The sequence below is a fragment of the Danio rerio genome, chromosome 17, assembly GCF_049306965.1.
Source record: "Danio rerio strain Tuebingen ecotype United States chromosome 17, GRCz12tu, whole genome shotgun sequence".
NCBI lineage: Eukaryota > Metazoa > Chordata > Actinopteri > Cypriniformes > Danionidae > Danio > Danio rerio.
The window spans coordinates 56,263,273-56,277,500 of NC_133192.1; the positions used below are offsets into that span (position 1 = coordinate 56,263,273).

General features: G+C 38.0%; 1 protein-coding gene across 6 annotated transcripts in view; it reads right to left on the reverse strand.

Moving 5' to 3' along the window:
- Positions 1–14,228, reverse strand: part of jdp2a (Jun dimerization protein 2a) — a 32,413-nt gene that overhangs the window by 14,785 nt on the left and 3,400 nt on the right. The window contains exon 1 of one of the 6 annotated variants that reach the window (XR_012392945.1): positions 1,937–1,987. The exons of 4 other annotated variants lie outside the window; for them this stretch is intronic. The gene's annotated coding sequence lies outside the window, so the exon portion shown is untranslated. Of the gene's footprint in view, positions 1–1,936; positions 2,182–14,228 lie in introns of those variants that run through there. One more of the 6 variants, XM_068214697.2, reaches the window with a different exon arrangement.

The window sequence follows — 14,228 nt, forward strand, 5'->3', positions numbered from 1 at the left end:
AATGTGCTTCACGCAGATGAGTGGGTTTGACAAACCACCCTCTTTTCCTCTCCATATGCACCAGACACCTTCTTATAAACATCACATACTTTGTGAAATAAAAAACATTGTGCAATTCTAAGTGTTCTGCACACACACAGGTAAATGGGCTTGACAAACCACATGTAGGACCTTTTTTTTTCTCCTAGATGCACAAACGTACATGCTTTGAATGTGGCGTGGTTATTGGTGCCAGACGGGCTGGTCTGAGTATTTCAGAAACTGCTGATCTACTGGGATTTTCACGCACAACCATCTCTAGGGTTTACAGAGAATGGTCTGAAAAAGAGGAAATATCCAGTGAGCGGCAGTTCTGTGGGCGCAAATGCCTTGTTGATGCCAGAAGTCAGAGGAGAATGGCCAGACTGGTTCCAGCTGATAGAAAGGCAACAGTAACTCAAATAAGCACTCGTTACAACCGAGCTCTGCAGAAGAGCATCTCTGAACACACAACACGTCCAACCTTGAGGCGGATGGGCTACAGCAGCAGAAGAGCACACCGGGTGCCGCTCCTGTCAGCTAAGAACAGGAAACTGAGGCTACAATTCACACAGGCTCACCAAAACTGGACAATAGAAGATTGGAGAAACGTTGCCTGCTCTGATGAGTCTCCATTTCTGCTGACACATTTGAATGGTCGGGTCAGAATTTGGCGTCAACAACATGAAAGCATGGATCCATCCTGAGTTTTATCAACGGTTTAGGCTTGTGGTGATGGTGTAATAGTGTGGGGGATATTGTCTTCATCTCAGACTGGATTCTTGAACATGACGATGAGTTCACTGTGCTCAAATGTCCTCCACAGTCACCAGATCTCAATCCAATAGAGCAGCTTTGGGATGTGATGGAACGGGAGATTGGCATCATGGATGTGCAGCCAGCAAATCTTCAGCAACTGTGTGATGCTATCATGTCAATAAGGAGCAAAATCTCTGAGGAATATTTCCAGTAACTTGTCAAATCTATGCCACAAAGGATTAAGGCAGTTCTGAAGGCAAAAGGGCGTCCAACACAGTTCAAGTAAGTGTACCTAATAAAGTGGCCAGTGAGTGTATGTTCAAAATATCAACTAGTCAGCTACAAAGCCCTGGTAGAGGGTTAATAAGAAGTGTAAATCTAGATATGCCAGTGTAGCCGGTTTCTGTTAGTTCATTTACGAGCTTTGCAGTCATTTGGTGTCTATACAAAAATGACACTATAATGAAAGTCAATGTGGTAAAAACAGCCACGAACATAATTAAAGGGTAGTAAATTTGAACAAACACACAAGGGTTAACTAATTAAGTATTAAATATCACTGTTCAGTAGTCAACATTTAAAGTGGGTCAAAACCTTTTGTCAAAGTTGTCTTAAAACTGTATAACAACACTAAATCTCTGTATAAATAAGTACAATTACTATCTGTTAAAGCTACAAATTTAATATTTTCTTCTTCCTACATATTTGAAACTCACTCGACATCTTAAAGTTACAGGCCTTAAAGAACTATATTTCACTTTATTAGGGTTAAACTTTGTTTTCTGGTTCACAATTTGTCGTCCCAACTCGACATAGTAGATGACTATAGCAATGTCGATGTTGAAACATCGCACAGCCATAAAATAAAGCAAATCACGAGGAAACTAAATCCTAAAGTAATGCCTTTAGTGTTCTAAATCAATGATTTAACAACTTTACCAAAATAAAAGTCCCACCCCAAACACAACCAACGCAGAAAATCCAACAGAACAGCATCATGTTTTGTCCCGATCCTCAATCTGTCACTAGAATCCATTATCAAACACACTGCAGCAAATGACACACATTCCTTCCAACACATGTGCGCTGTCAACTCTTTACATAAGACATCTCGGATCTCTCCCCTACATCTGACAAACGTATAGAAATGACCACTTACAGACCCTTGGCAAGAGAAGCTGCTCTCACAAAACTAGACCCAGACACATTCTCCTTAAAGCCGCTGAGAGAGGAACTGAGCGCCAGCCAAGATCCGCCCGCTGCCCGTGTTTCCTCCGTCCAAATCTGCGTACAGTTCTGCTGTCAGCCGAGAGGAATGCGGCCGCAGAGGAACAGGACAATGTCATCGGCCTACACCAGTCCTGCTCAAATGAAAACCTTTCAGATGCACCAAGCATTCTGTAGCTTGAGGGGGAAAAAAAAAACACGATTTCTTTTAGAAACCTTCCTCAAACCTGCTTAAATAGTTTGCTCCCTAACAAAAGACCAATGTGCTTCTTGAAGAAACAGCAAAAAAATCACTGCCATATGTGAACGTCTGCACAGCACTTCTGACTCACAGGAAGCACTTAATTAGTCATTGCTAAAGCAAGCTATCATTGCTCTTACTGAGAGTAAAACCGTGGTCAAACCAAAGTTTTAGCATGTCAAATTCTGTCGTACGCTGCTGTGAAAAGGGGTGAGATAAAACAAGACGATTAGACATCGATAATGTAAACGATTGCTCCATATCTTACATTACTGAACAGAGAGCTCAGGTTTTGATTAGGGCTGCAGGATACTGAAAAATATGCCATATTCTTGCTGAGGATTGTGATAACGATATTTCTTTCGACTTAACGTTTCCCTAGAATAATGCTATTTTTAGTAACCATTTTTAAATTATTTATTTATTTTATACTGATATTAAAGTCAACTGGTAAAAGATGGTTTTCAGACCTAATTAATTCTAGTTTAGACAAACAAAAAAACTGTCAAGGGGCAAACGTTTGGTCTTTAAAACATGAATGAGTGAAAACTCTCAGCAGATATTCGAACTGATGTGGTTGTTTTCCAACCATTAGTGTTTTTTTTTTCAGTTCTGGGTTCTCCTTTGGACTCCAGCCAATAGCAAAACAGCAACTACTTGCATTTACAAAATAAATTGCATACGTTCACAACAAAATAAACATTTACAAATTCCAATTCATAAATTTAAAATATGATTCGGAAAAACAAAAATCCAATTTATATATTTAAAACATGATTAAAAAATATGCTAATTTTATTCGGAAATTTAAAACACGATTCAAAAACACAAGAATCCAATTCGTCAATTCAAAACACGATTCAAAAATAGGCAAATTCATACATTCATTAATTTTCTTGTCGGCTTAGTCCCTTTAATCTGGGTTCGCCATAGCGGAATGAACCGCCATCTTATCCAGCAAGTTTTTACGCAGCCCTTCCAGCCACAACCCATCTCTGGGAAAAAATAGGCTAATTTAATTAGTAAATTCAAAACACGATTCAAAAACACACAATTCCAATTCGTAAATTCAAAACACGATTCAAAAACACACTAATCCAATTCGTAAATTTAAAACACGATTCAAAAACACACAATTACAATTCGGAAATTCAAAACACGATTCAAAAACACACAATTACAATTCGGAAATTCAAAACACGATTCAAAAACACACAATTACAATTCGGAAATTCAAAACACGATTCAAAAACACACAATTACAATTCGGAAATTCAAAACACGATTCAAAAACACACTAATCCAATTCGTAAATTCAAAACACGATTCAAAAACAACCTAATCCAATTCGAAAAATCAAAACATGATTCAAAAACACACTAATCCAATTCGAAAATTCAAAACACAATTCAAAAACACACAATTCCAATTCGGAAATTCAAAACACGATTCAAAAACACACTAATCCAATTCGTAAATTCAAAACACGATTCAAAAACACACAATTCCAATTCGTAAATTCAAAACACGATTCAAAAACACACTAATCCAATTCGTAAATTCAAAACACGATTCAAAAACACACAATTCCAATTCGTAAATTCAAAACACGATTCAAAAACACACTAATCCAATTCGTAAACTCAAAACACGATTCAAAAACACACAATTCCAATTCGTAAATTCAAAACACGATTCAAAAACACACTAATCCAATTCGTAAATTCAAAACACGATTCAAAAACACACAATTCCAATTCGTAAATTCAAAACACGATTCAAAAACACACTAATCCAATTCGTAAACTCAAAACACGATTCAAAAACACACAATTCCAATTCGTAAATTCAAAACACGATTCAAAAACACACTAATCCAATTCGTAAATTCAAAACACGATTCAAAAACACACTAATCCAATTCGTAAACTCAAAACACGATTCAAAAACACACAATTCCAATTCGGAAATTCATAACACGATTCAAAAACACACAGTTCCAATTCGGAAAATTCAAATCACGATTCAAAAACACACAATTCCAATTCGGAAATTCAAAACACGATTCAAAAACACACTAATCCAATTCGTAAATTCAAAACACGATTCAAAAACAACCTAATCCAATTCGGAAATTCAAAACACGATTCAAAAACACACTAATCCAATTCGTAAATTCAAAACACGATTCAAAAACAACCTAATCCAATTCGTAAATTCAAAACACAATTCAAAAACCCACAATTCCAATTCGTAAATTCAAAACACGATTCAAAAACACACAATTCCAATTCGGAAATTCAAAACACGATTCAAAAACACACTAATCCAATTCGTAAATTCAAAACACGATTCAAAAACAACCTAATCCAATTCGGAAATTCAAAACACGATTCAAAAACACACTAATCCAATTCGTAAATTCAAAACACGATTCAAAAACAACCTAATCCAATTCGTAAATTCAAAACACAATTCAAAAACCCACAATTCCAATTCGTAAATTCAAAACACGATTCAAAAACACACAATTCCAATTCGTAAATTCAAAACACGATTCAAAAACACACTAATCCAATTCGTAAATTCAAAACACGATTCAAAAACACACAATTCCAATTCGTAAATTCAAAACACGATTCAAAAACACATTAATCCAATTCGTAAACTCAAAACACGATTCAAAAACACACAATTCCAATTCGGAAATTCAAAACACGATTCAAAAACACATAATTCCAATTCGGAAAATTCAAATCACGATTCAAAAACACACAATTCCAATTCGGAAATTCATAACACGATTCAAAAACACACTAATCCAATTCGTAAATTCAAAACACGATTCAAAAACACACTAATCCAATTCGGAAAATTCAAATCACGATTCAAAAACACACAATTCCAATTCGGAAATTCATAACACGATTCAAAAACACACTAATCCAATTCGGAAATTCAAAACACGATTCAAAAACACACTAATCCAATTCATAAATTCAAAATACGATTCAAAAACAACCTAATCCAATTCGTAAATTCAAAACACAATTCAAAAACACACAATTCCAATTCGTAAATTCAAAACACGATTCAAAAACACACTGATCCAATTCGTAAACTCAAAACACGATTCAAAAACACACAATTCCAATTCGGAAATTCAAAACACGATTCAAAAACACACAATTCCAATTCGGAAAATTCAAATCACGATTCAAAAACACACAATTCCAATTTGGAAATTCAAAACACGATTCAAAAACACACTAATCCAATTCGTAAATTCAAAACACGATTCAAAAACAACCTAATCCAATTCGGAAATTCAAAACACGATTCAAAAACACACTAATCCAATTCGTAAATTCAAAACACGATTCAAAAACACACTAATCCAATTCGGAAAATTCAAATCACGATTCAAAAACACACAATTCCAATTCGGAAATTCATAACACGATTCAAAAACACACTAATCCAATTCGGAAATTCAAAACACGATTCAAAAACACACTAATCCAATTCATAAATTCAAAATACGATTCAAAAACAACCTAATCCAATTCGTAAATTCAAAACACAATTCAAAAACACACAATTCCAATTCGTAAATTCAAAACACGATTCAAAAACACACTGATCCAATTCGTAAACTCAAAACACGATTCAAAAACACACAATTCCAATTCGGAAATTCAAAACACGATTCAAAAACACACAACTCCAATTCGGAAAATTCAAATCACGATTCAAAAACACACAATTCCAATTTGGAAATTCAAAACACGATTCAAAAACACACTAATCCAATTCGTAAATTCAAAACACGATTCAAAAACAACCTAATCCAATTCGGAAATTCAAAACACGATTCAAAAACACACTAATCCAATTCGTAAATTCAAAACACGATTCAAAAACACACAATTCCAATTCGTAAATTCAAAACACGATTCAAAAACAACCTAATCCAATTCGTAAATTCAAAACACGATTCAAAAACACACAATTCCAATTCGGAAATTCAAAACACGATTATACAGTATATATATATATATATATATATATATATATATATATATATATATATATATATATATTAGAATACTAGAATATCAGCATACTTTCTGACAGTTTTGTTTTGCACACACTATTATAAAAGCTGTTTGGATTAAAATGAGCCATTTCTTGTAAAGTAATCGTGATTAGAAGTATATTTCAGCGACACTTCAAGTCAATTTGTACACAAGCGACAAGACTTTTGTCAGGGACTGTAGTTGGATAACAATCATGTAGAAGTGCAAAAAACATAACCATAAGCCTAAACTGTAAACTTATCTCTTTATTTTGATAGACTGATTGGAATGTTGTTCCAGGATCAACATCGATGTTAATCCAGGAACTTTTCCTACTTGGTAAAATCTGGTTAGTGAATAGAACCACTTTAAACTCATATTTATTAGAACCACTTTAAACTCATATAATATCAAGTCATATGAGCCATAATCTTTAATAAATAAATGGCTATTTATTGTGGCGTATGTTCACTTTTAGGAAAGATTTTATGCAAATTTTGTTAACAGACCTGTGGTTGTTACATTAATAAAGACTTGCAGAGTGATTTGTGCTTTAGATAATGATCAGAATGCCAAAACTAGAGGGTGTGTGGTATTTGTAGTCTAACAAGCTATGGTAATAGTCGTTTTTATTGCTATATAAGCTGACATTATTAAGTATATCACTATCGTTCAAAGAAACAAACACATATTAGGAGTCCTAAAGCATTGGCAGTGTGATAAAGCCTATTAGACTGCAGTTACTGTAGAAAGAGCCTATAATTCAAGTAATGAAACCAGAAAATATCCCCAACAATACAAATGGCAGTGTTAATGACTTACTGGGTTGACTTTTTATTTAACTCTAAATACACTGTTCCAGCTTATAAGCATAACTGGAGGAAAGCACGATGTGTTTTAAAACCACACAATAAAGGTGAAAGAATTACGACCCGAAGCAACCGTGCAGAAACACACTTCAACACTCTCAGACAGTGTGTGAGTTCACTTTATGTCAAATACACCCTTGTGTGTTGAAATGCTCATCTGAGTGTCTGAAGTGAAAGTAGTCTATTCCACTTCTTTTACTTTCTAAATCACTAGTGTATTTGAAGAAGACCTTAAACCTGAACTTAGGCCGTACTCACACTAGGTACAGTTGCCTCGAACCGGGCCAAAGCACGCTTGTCCCCCCTCCCGTCTCCCCCGACGGCCCGCGCTCACACCACAAACAAGCTTCGGCACGCTTACGTCATCGCTGCTGCGCTGTTCAGTGAGAAGCGCTCTCTCACTCAGCAGCACAGGGGAGATTTCTCTAGTTATATCGTTTCAGTCGTTTGATATGCCGTCAAATATTTCGCCAAACAGTCCTTAGGGATGCGGGGAGACGCAGTCAAATATTTCGCCGAACAGATCCGCCACTTTTGGCGCTCATAAACAATCATAAAGCCCTCGTGCTGCAGGAATGAGGAGGTCTGCTGAAGGTGCAGCTGTCGTGCAGTGAGGAGTTTGCGTCTTTAATAGATGACGGCAGTTTGCGTTCACTGAACAGTAAGAATGATTAATAAATCCATATGAAACAGCCCCTTAAAAGTCACGTCTCGCTTTCAGTTTCGGGCTTTGGCGCGTTTTGCACTCACACACAAGCGTACCGCGCCAAAGCCCAAGAGAACCGCGCTCAGGCACACCTCTTCCAACCGGGCCAGGGCCGGCCAAGTGAACCGTGCTTGAGCCCGATTCAGTGCACTCACACTTCTCAAACGATCCGGGAAACGGGCCTGGGCATGGTACGGATGGCATAGTGTGAGTAGGCCCTTAGACTACAGGGCTGTGGAATGCTGGATTCTGATTGGTTGTTGAATGTTTTAAGGCATGCTGAATAATTTGATCACTTTAGTTAGTTTACAACTACAACAGTGAAAATCGCATCAAAACACAACAGAAGGCTCTGGAAAAGGCGTGCAATGCTGCGTTCACACCAGACGCGGATGAAGCATCAAGTGTGATTTACATGTTCAGTCAATGCAAATTGACTTTTGTGATTTGCGCGAATGAGGTGGCACAAATGTAGTGGCACGCTTAATGCTCAATTGAACACTTACCTTGAAAGTGACATTGATATAATGCCTTTCTAGTAGTTTTGGGATATTTTAATGACAAAATCTTAACATAAAACCCTAAATAACTCTATATTCGAGATAATTTTCATGTGTGATTGTGTTCATTTCATGACCACGTAAGATGGCATTGGGGAGGTAGTATGAAGTGTGTCCCTTTCGGCCTACACACAACCACACACACTCAATCTACACAAGCCATCTCACTAAAAGCCCCATTGAAAAACCATTTCCAATGTAAAAACTTCGAAACTTTTAGCACACTTCCAAATGAAACTTCATACAAGCCAGTCAAGACAAGTATGTATTGAGGGAATGACAGCATGACTGATTTGGAAAAATAAACAGAATACAACACTGTTCTCTTTGTTTAGGTTTTCACTGGAAACTTCTATAGAGGGCTGCGATTCAGAGCCTGAGAGTGGGCAAAAATACCCCCCGCTCCAGCTGCTGTGACCGCTACCACGTTATATTAATGTCTTACTCCATTATCACAGGATAAATTAAGCCGACAACAAGACAACTGATAAATAAAGATGATTAAAGTCCACAAAGTAATTCCAATACTCAATTCAGAAGCATCTTAAGAGAAATGATGTTCAGCGTTTAAAACCAAAGTGACTTTGAGAGTTTAATAAGACGGACATTAAGCAAACATTTTCAATCATCAAAAAATGTCAAGCTGTTTTTAAAAGAAATATGTTAAACTCCTTTAAATAAAACTACATCTAAAATGGTTAGTCCACCCAAAACTTTCAGATTTACTCACTATTTACTCTCCGTGTTATGATCACCTGTGATCTGGTAAACACACAGTTCGCTAAAGAATTACAAATCCGCTGGTATATGGACTACAAGTTCCAGTCATGCACCGCTCACACACACCTGTTCTGTGTTTCACTGATTGCACACACTCACAGCCGGAGGATTGTTAAGGACTGATTACATTGACTTTACATACAGCACACACACATCACGCACATGGTCAATGGTGCGGTCTATTTCAGTTCCTCAAAATAGCAACTTGTCAACAATGCACCTTAACACACCTCCTTTATAAATCAGCACATTTCTATTTAAACAGCGTGGTGCAAAACGTGAAAATTACAGATGCGCTGGTCTGAAAATAGCAACAAAACGCGTCTTGCACCTTCATGGTTTTCGCTACATTCATTCTTCTGTGGCGAGGCGCCACGCCAAAATTGAGTCGTGTTTTTTTTTCTTTTTTTAAGCGGGATATAATCGCACCCAAACATATCAAAAGGTAAGTGAATTATAACAGCGCGATCATTTCTGTAACCGTAGTAGTGCTGTGCATTACTTGCTTAGCATTTTAAGTAGGGGTGTAACGATTTATTGCTGTACGATTTATTGCGATGCAAAAATGTCACAATATGCATCGTGGCGTTATGATGATTTGATTACGATATGACGTCCGTTTTCTCTTATTAGTTGAGCTGTTTGCACGTGAGCTACGTTCCACCTGCTGTCGCATGTGAGTTCAGATTGCAGCAGCAGTAATGTTAGCAGACCAAGATGAGTGGAGTTGAAATAGAGGATGGCCCATCCTCTCAAAATCAGACGTCTGGCAACATTTCGGTTGTACAGTCATTGGTTTAGACTCGTCCGCTTTTTGACACGCATACTGGGTCAAACATCCTAAGTTTTAAAGTCTTCACAGTGATTTACATACTTTGCACAGCGACAGGGATACCTCCTTATGGTGTTGAAAGAGTCACATACTGTATTTATAAGGCACAGTTCACCCTAAAATATCATTCTGTCTTGATATAATGTTCCCGCCGCAAAATCACACATGACGTTCGCTGACCTTGAGCTGTTACTACAGAGGGCGGATGATAGACGTGCGCGTATGGCAAGCCGTTTTAGCATTTAAACCTTTGTTCTGACTATCCATAAAAATATTTAGAGATATCTCTAATTATATTTTGACTAGTCATAATTATAATTCGACTAGTCAGAATGACAATTACAGATATCTGCAATTACAATTGTACTAGTACAAAATCAGATTGGAGATATCTGCAATTATATTATGACTAGTCATATTCCTCCATTGACTTCCATTGAAAAATATTTGCAGATATCTCTAAATGAGTTTTGACTAGTCACAATTGTAATTAGAGATATCTTTAAATGAATTTAATTAAATATGAATCAAATACCTGGAAATGTGGATTTTATTTTGCACACACAAAAAACGCAAGTGATCAAGCAAAGCCTTAAGCTCTTACTGTTAAATTTAATTGAATAGAAAGCTTATTTTTTTTGCACCTTTACTTAAATTGTTCCTTAATTTTGTCTCTGTCATTTCAATAATATTTTTAAAAAGTTTTTAAATAGTTTTATTTTCCAGAGACAGTCCTGCTTAATTTATTTTCTTAAAGAAGGTTCAGTTTAACAAGTTGAAACAAAAGAAATACATAAAAAATAGTTTACTTGGTAAAATTTGCATTTCAGTTTAATTTAAAATTTTTATTCAAAATATCGTGATACATATCGAATCATGAACATTATATCGTGATACACATCGTATCGTGAGCTGAGTGTATCGTTACACCCCTAATTTTAAGGTTACGTGCTGACTGACTGACTGGCTGGCTGGCTGTCAGGTGTGTGATGCGCGAGGCCAGCAAACACGACGTATAGCCGTTTTACTTCAGGACGCATTAATACCGCTCTGTAGGTTTATTGGAGACATAAATATTCCTAGCAAATCTAATAAATGTAAAAGACATACTCACTACATAAGTGCACTAAATCGCACTTCAGCAGTGTTTATTTGAGAGCGCACAAGAAGATCTGCGCTCGAGCAGCGTATATTTGAGAGGGCGTGCAAGAAGTTTTGAGTACAGGCAGAGGAAATCAGCACTCAAGCATAGAGATTTGCATGCTCGTAGGCTATTACATAAATGCGATCTCCACTTCTTGAGTATGATTGTTCGGTACACGATCCAGTATTACTGGTGTCTTTCAGCACACCCTACAGCAGGGATGGGCAAACTTGATCCTCGAGGGCCGGTGTTCCTGCAGAGTTTTGTTCCAACACTAGTCAAACACACCTGAACATGCTAATCAGTGTCTTCAAGATCACTAGAAATTTATAAGCAGGTGTGTTTGATTAGGGTTGGAGCTAAACTGTGCAGGACACCGGCCCTCCAGGACAGAGTTTGCCCACCCCTGCCCTACAGCATTATTTCACAGCTTCAACACTGCAAACATTTACAAGTGACATGAAAGCAAAGTGAAATGAACTGTGGTGCTCTTGGTGCAGAAACAATGCCCAGCAAGCATATTTATTTGCTCAGAAAAAAAAGGGTTTCAGTTCCACTCATAAAGAAGTGGGCGATTAAAATCTGGAAGCAATGTGTGAAAGCGCTTCTCGTTGCATAACAGTGGGATTACAACTGCATGCATAATGCAGCGAGTGACACTGACCTTTATTGTACTGACGGATGCAGGAATGCTGATTAAGACACAGTTAATTCCACGCAAGTAGAAGTCACTGAACAAACTGCAGTGATTCAATTCAATATTCATTACTAGGGCACATTTTTACAGTGTAGACCCTGCTGAAAAGTCCAGCTTAAACCAGCCTAGGCTGGTTGGCTGGTTTTAGCTGGTTGACCAGGCTGGTTTTAGAGGGGTTTTGGCCACTTCCAGGCTGGTTTCCAGCCATTTCCAGCCTGGTCTTAGCTGGTTAGGCTGGGAGATGACCAGCTAAAACCACCTTGACCAGCCTAGCAGGCTGGGAGCCCAGCCAAAACCAGCTATGTCCAGCTTAAACCAGGCTGGTCAAGCTGGATTTAGCTGGTCATTTTCCAGCCTGACCAGCTAACAATTCTGACTTCAACTGTATAAATTACTACAATATGACCATAGATATGTGCCCGAGATTACCATAGCAATATAAGTTGTTCACGCAGTGGCGCAGTAGGTAGTGCTTTCGTCTCACAGCAAGAAGGTCGCTGGTTCGAATCTTGGCTCGGCTCAGTTTGCGTTTCTGTGTGGAGTTTGCATGCTCTCCCTGCGTTCGCGTGGGTTTCCTCCGGGTGCTCCGGCTCCCCCACAGTCCAAAGACATGCGGTACAGGTAATTTGGGTAGGCTTAATTGTCCGTAGTGTATGAATGAGTGTGTGGATGTTTCCCAGAGATGGGATGCGGCTGGAAGGGCATTTGCTGCGTAAAAACGTGCTGGATAAGTTGGCGGTTCATTCTGCTGTGGCGTCCCCAGATTAATAAAGGGATTAAGCTGACAAGAAAATGAATGGTGTTGCGATTCAAGCACACCCTACAGCATTATTTCACAGCTTCAACGCTGCAAACATTTTTTCTCTTTTCTTCATCTATGTTAAGCTGCTTTGGCTCAATCGCTGCTAGAAAATCCAGCTTAAACCAGCCTAGGCTGGTTGGCTGGTTTTAGCTGGTCTACACTGTAAAAAAAGCTGGATTTAGCTGGTCATTTTCCAGCCTGACCAGCTAAGACCAGGCTGGAAATGGCTGGAAACCAGCATGGAAGTGGCCAAAACCCCTCTAAAACCAGCCTGGTTGACCAGCTAAAACCAGCCAACCAGCCTAGGCTGGTTTAAGCTGGATTTTCTAGCAGCGATTGAGCCAAAGCAGCTTAACATAGATGAAGAAAAGAGAATAAATGTTTGCAGCATTGAAGCTGTGAAATAATGCTGTAGGGTGTGCTGAAAGACACCAGTAATACTGGAACGTGTACTGGACAATCATACTCAAGAAGTACCATTACTACCCAAAACATGTCGAGGAATTAGAGTAGAAGTATCTGTTGTAAATAAATGCTACCCAAACAGGAGCAAAAAGAAGCATTTCGGAAAGTACTCAAGAGAAGTGAGTGATGCTTTTATATGCAGAGTGAAATCTGTGTAAGCTATAGGGCAGTGGTAGGGAAGCCACATGCGACTCTTTCATCAAAAATACGTGGCTCTCTAGCTTTCTCTCTTCAGTAATATTTTAGTTTCAAAAATTATAATCGTCACATAGAAATCAATCAGTTTCATGTTGAAAATTTACTGCAAAAAGGAATAAAAAACAGTTTAAAATAAAAGGACGTTTTGACCAATGGATAAACTTGAATCGCAACACCATTCATTCATTTTCTTGTCAGCTTAATCCCTTTATTAATCTGGGGACGCCACAGCAGAATGAACCGCCAACTTATCCAGCACGTTTTTACGCAGCGGATGCCCTTCCAGCCGCATCCCCTCTCTGGGAAACATCCACACACTCATTCATACACTACGGACAATTAAGCCTACCCAAATCACCTGTACCGCATGTCTTTGGACTGTGGGGGAGCCGGAGGACCTGGAGGAAACCCAAGCAAACGCAGGGAGAGCATGCAAACTCCACACAGAAATGCAAACTGAGCCGAGCCAAGATTCGAACCAGCGACCTTCTTGCTGTGAGACGAAAGCACTACCTACTGCGCCACTGCGTAAACAACTTATATTGCTATGGTAATCTCGGGCACATATCTATGGTCATATTGTAGTAATTTATACAGTTGAAGTCAGAATTGTTAGCCTGCCTGAATTATTTGTTTCCCCAATTTCTGTTTAGGGAGAGAAGATTTTTTCAACACATTTCTAAACAATAAATAATATTTGACTAGATATTCTTCAAGACACTTCTACACAGCTTAAAGTGACATTTAAAGGCTTCACTAGGTTAATGAGGTTAACTTGGTAGGTTATGGTTATTAGGCAAGTTATTGTATAATGGTGGGTTGTTCTGTAGACTATCGAAAAAAATATAGCT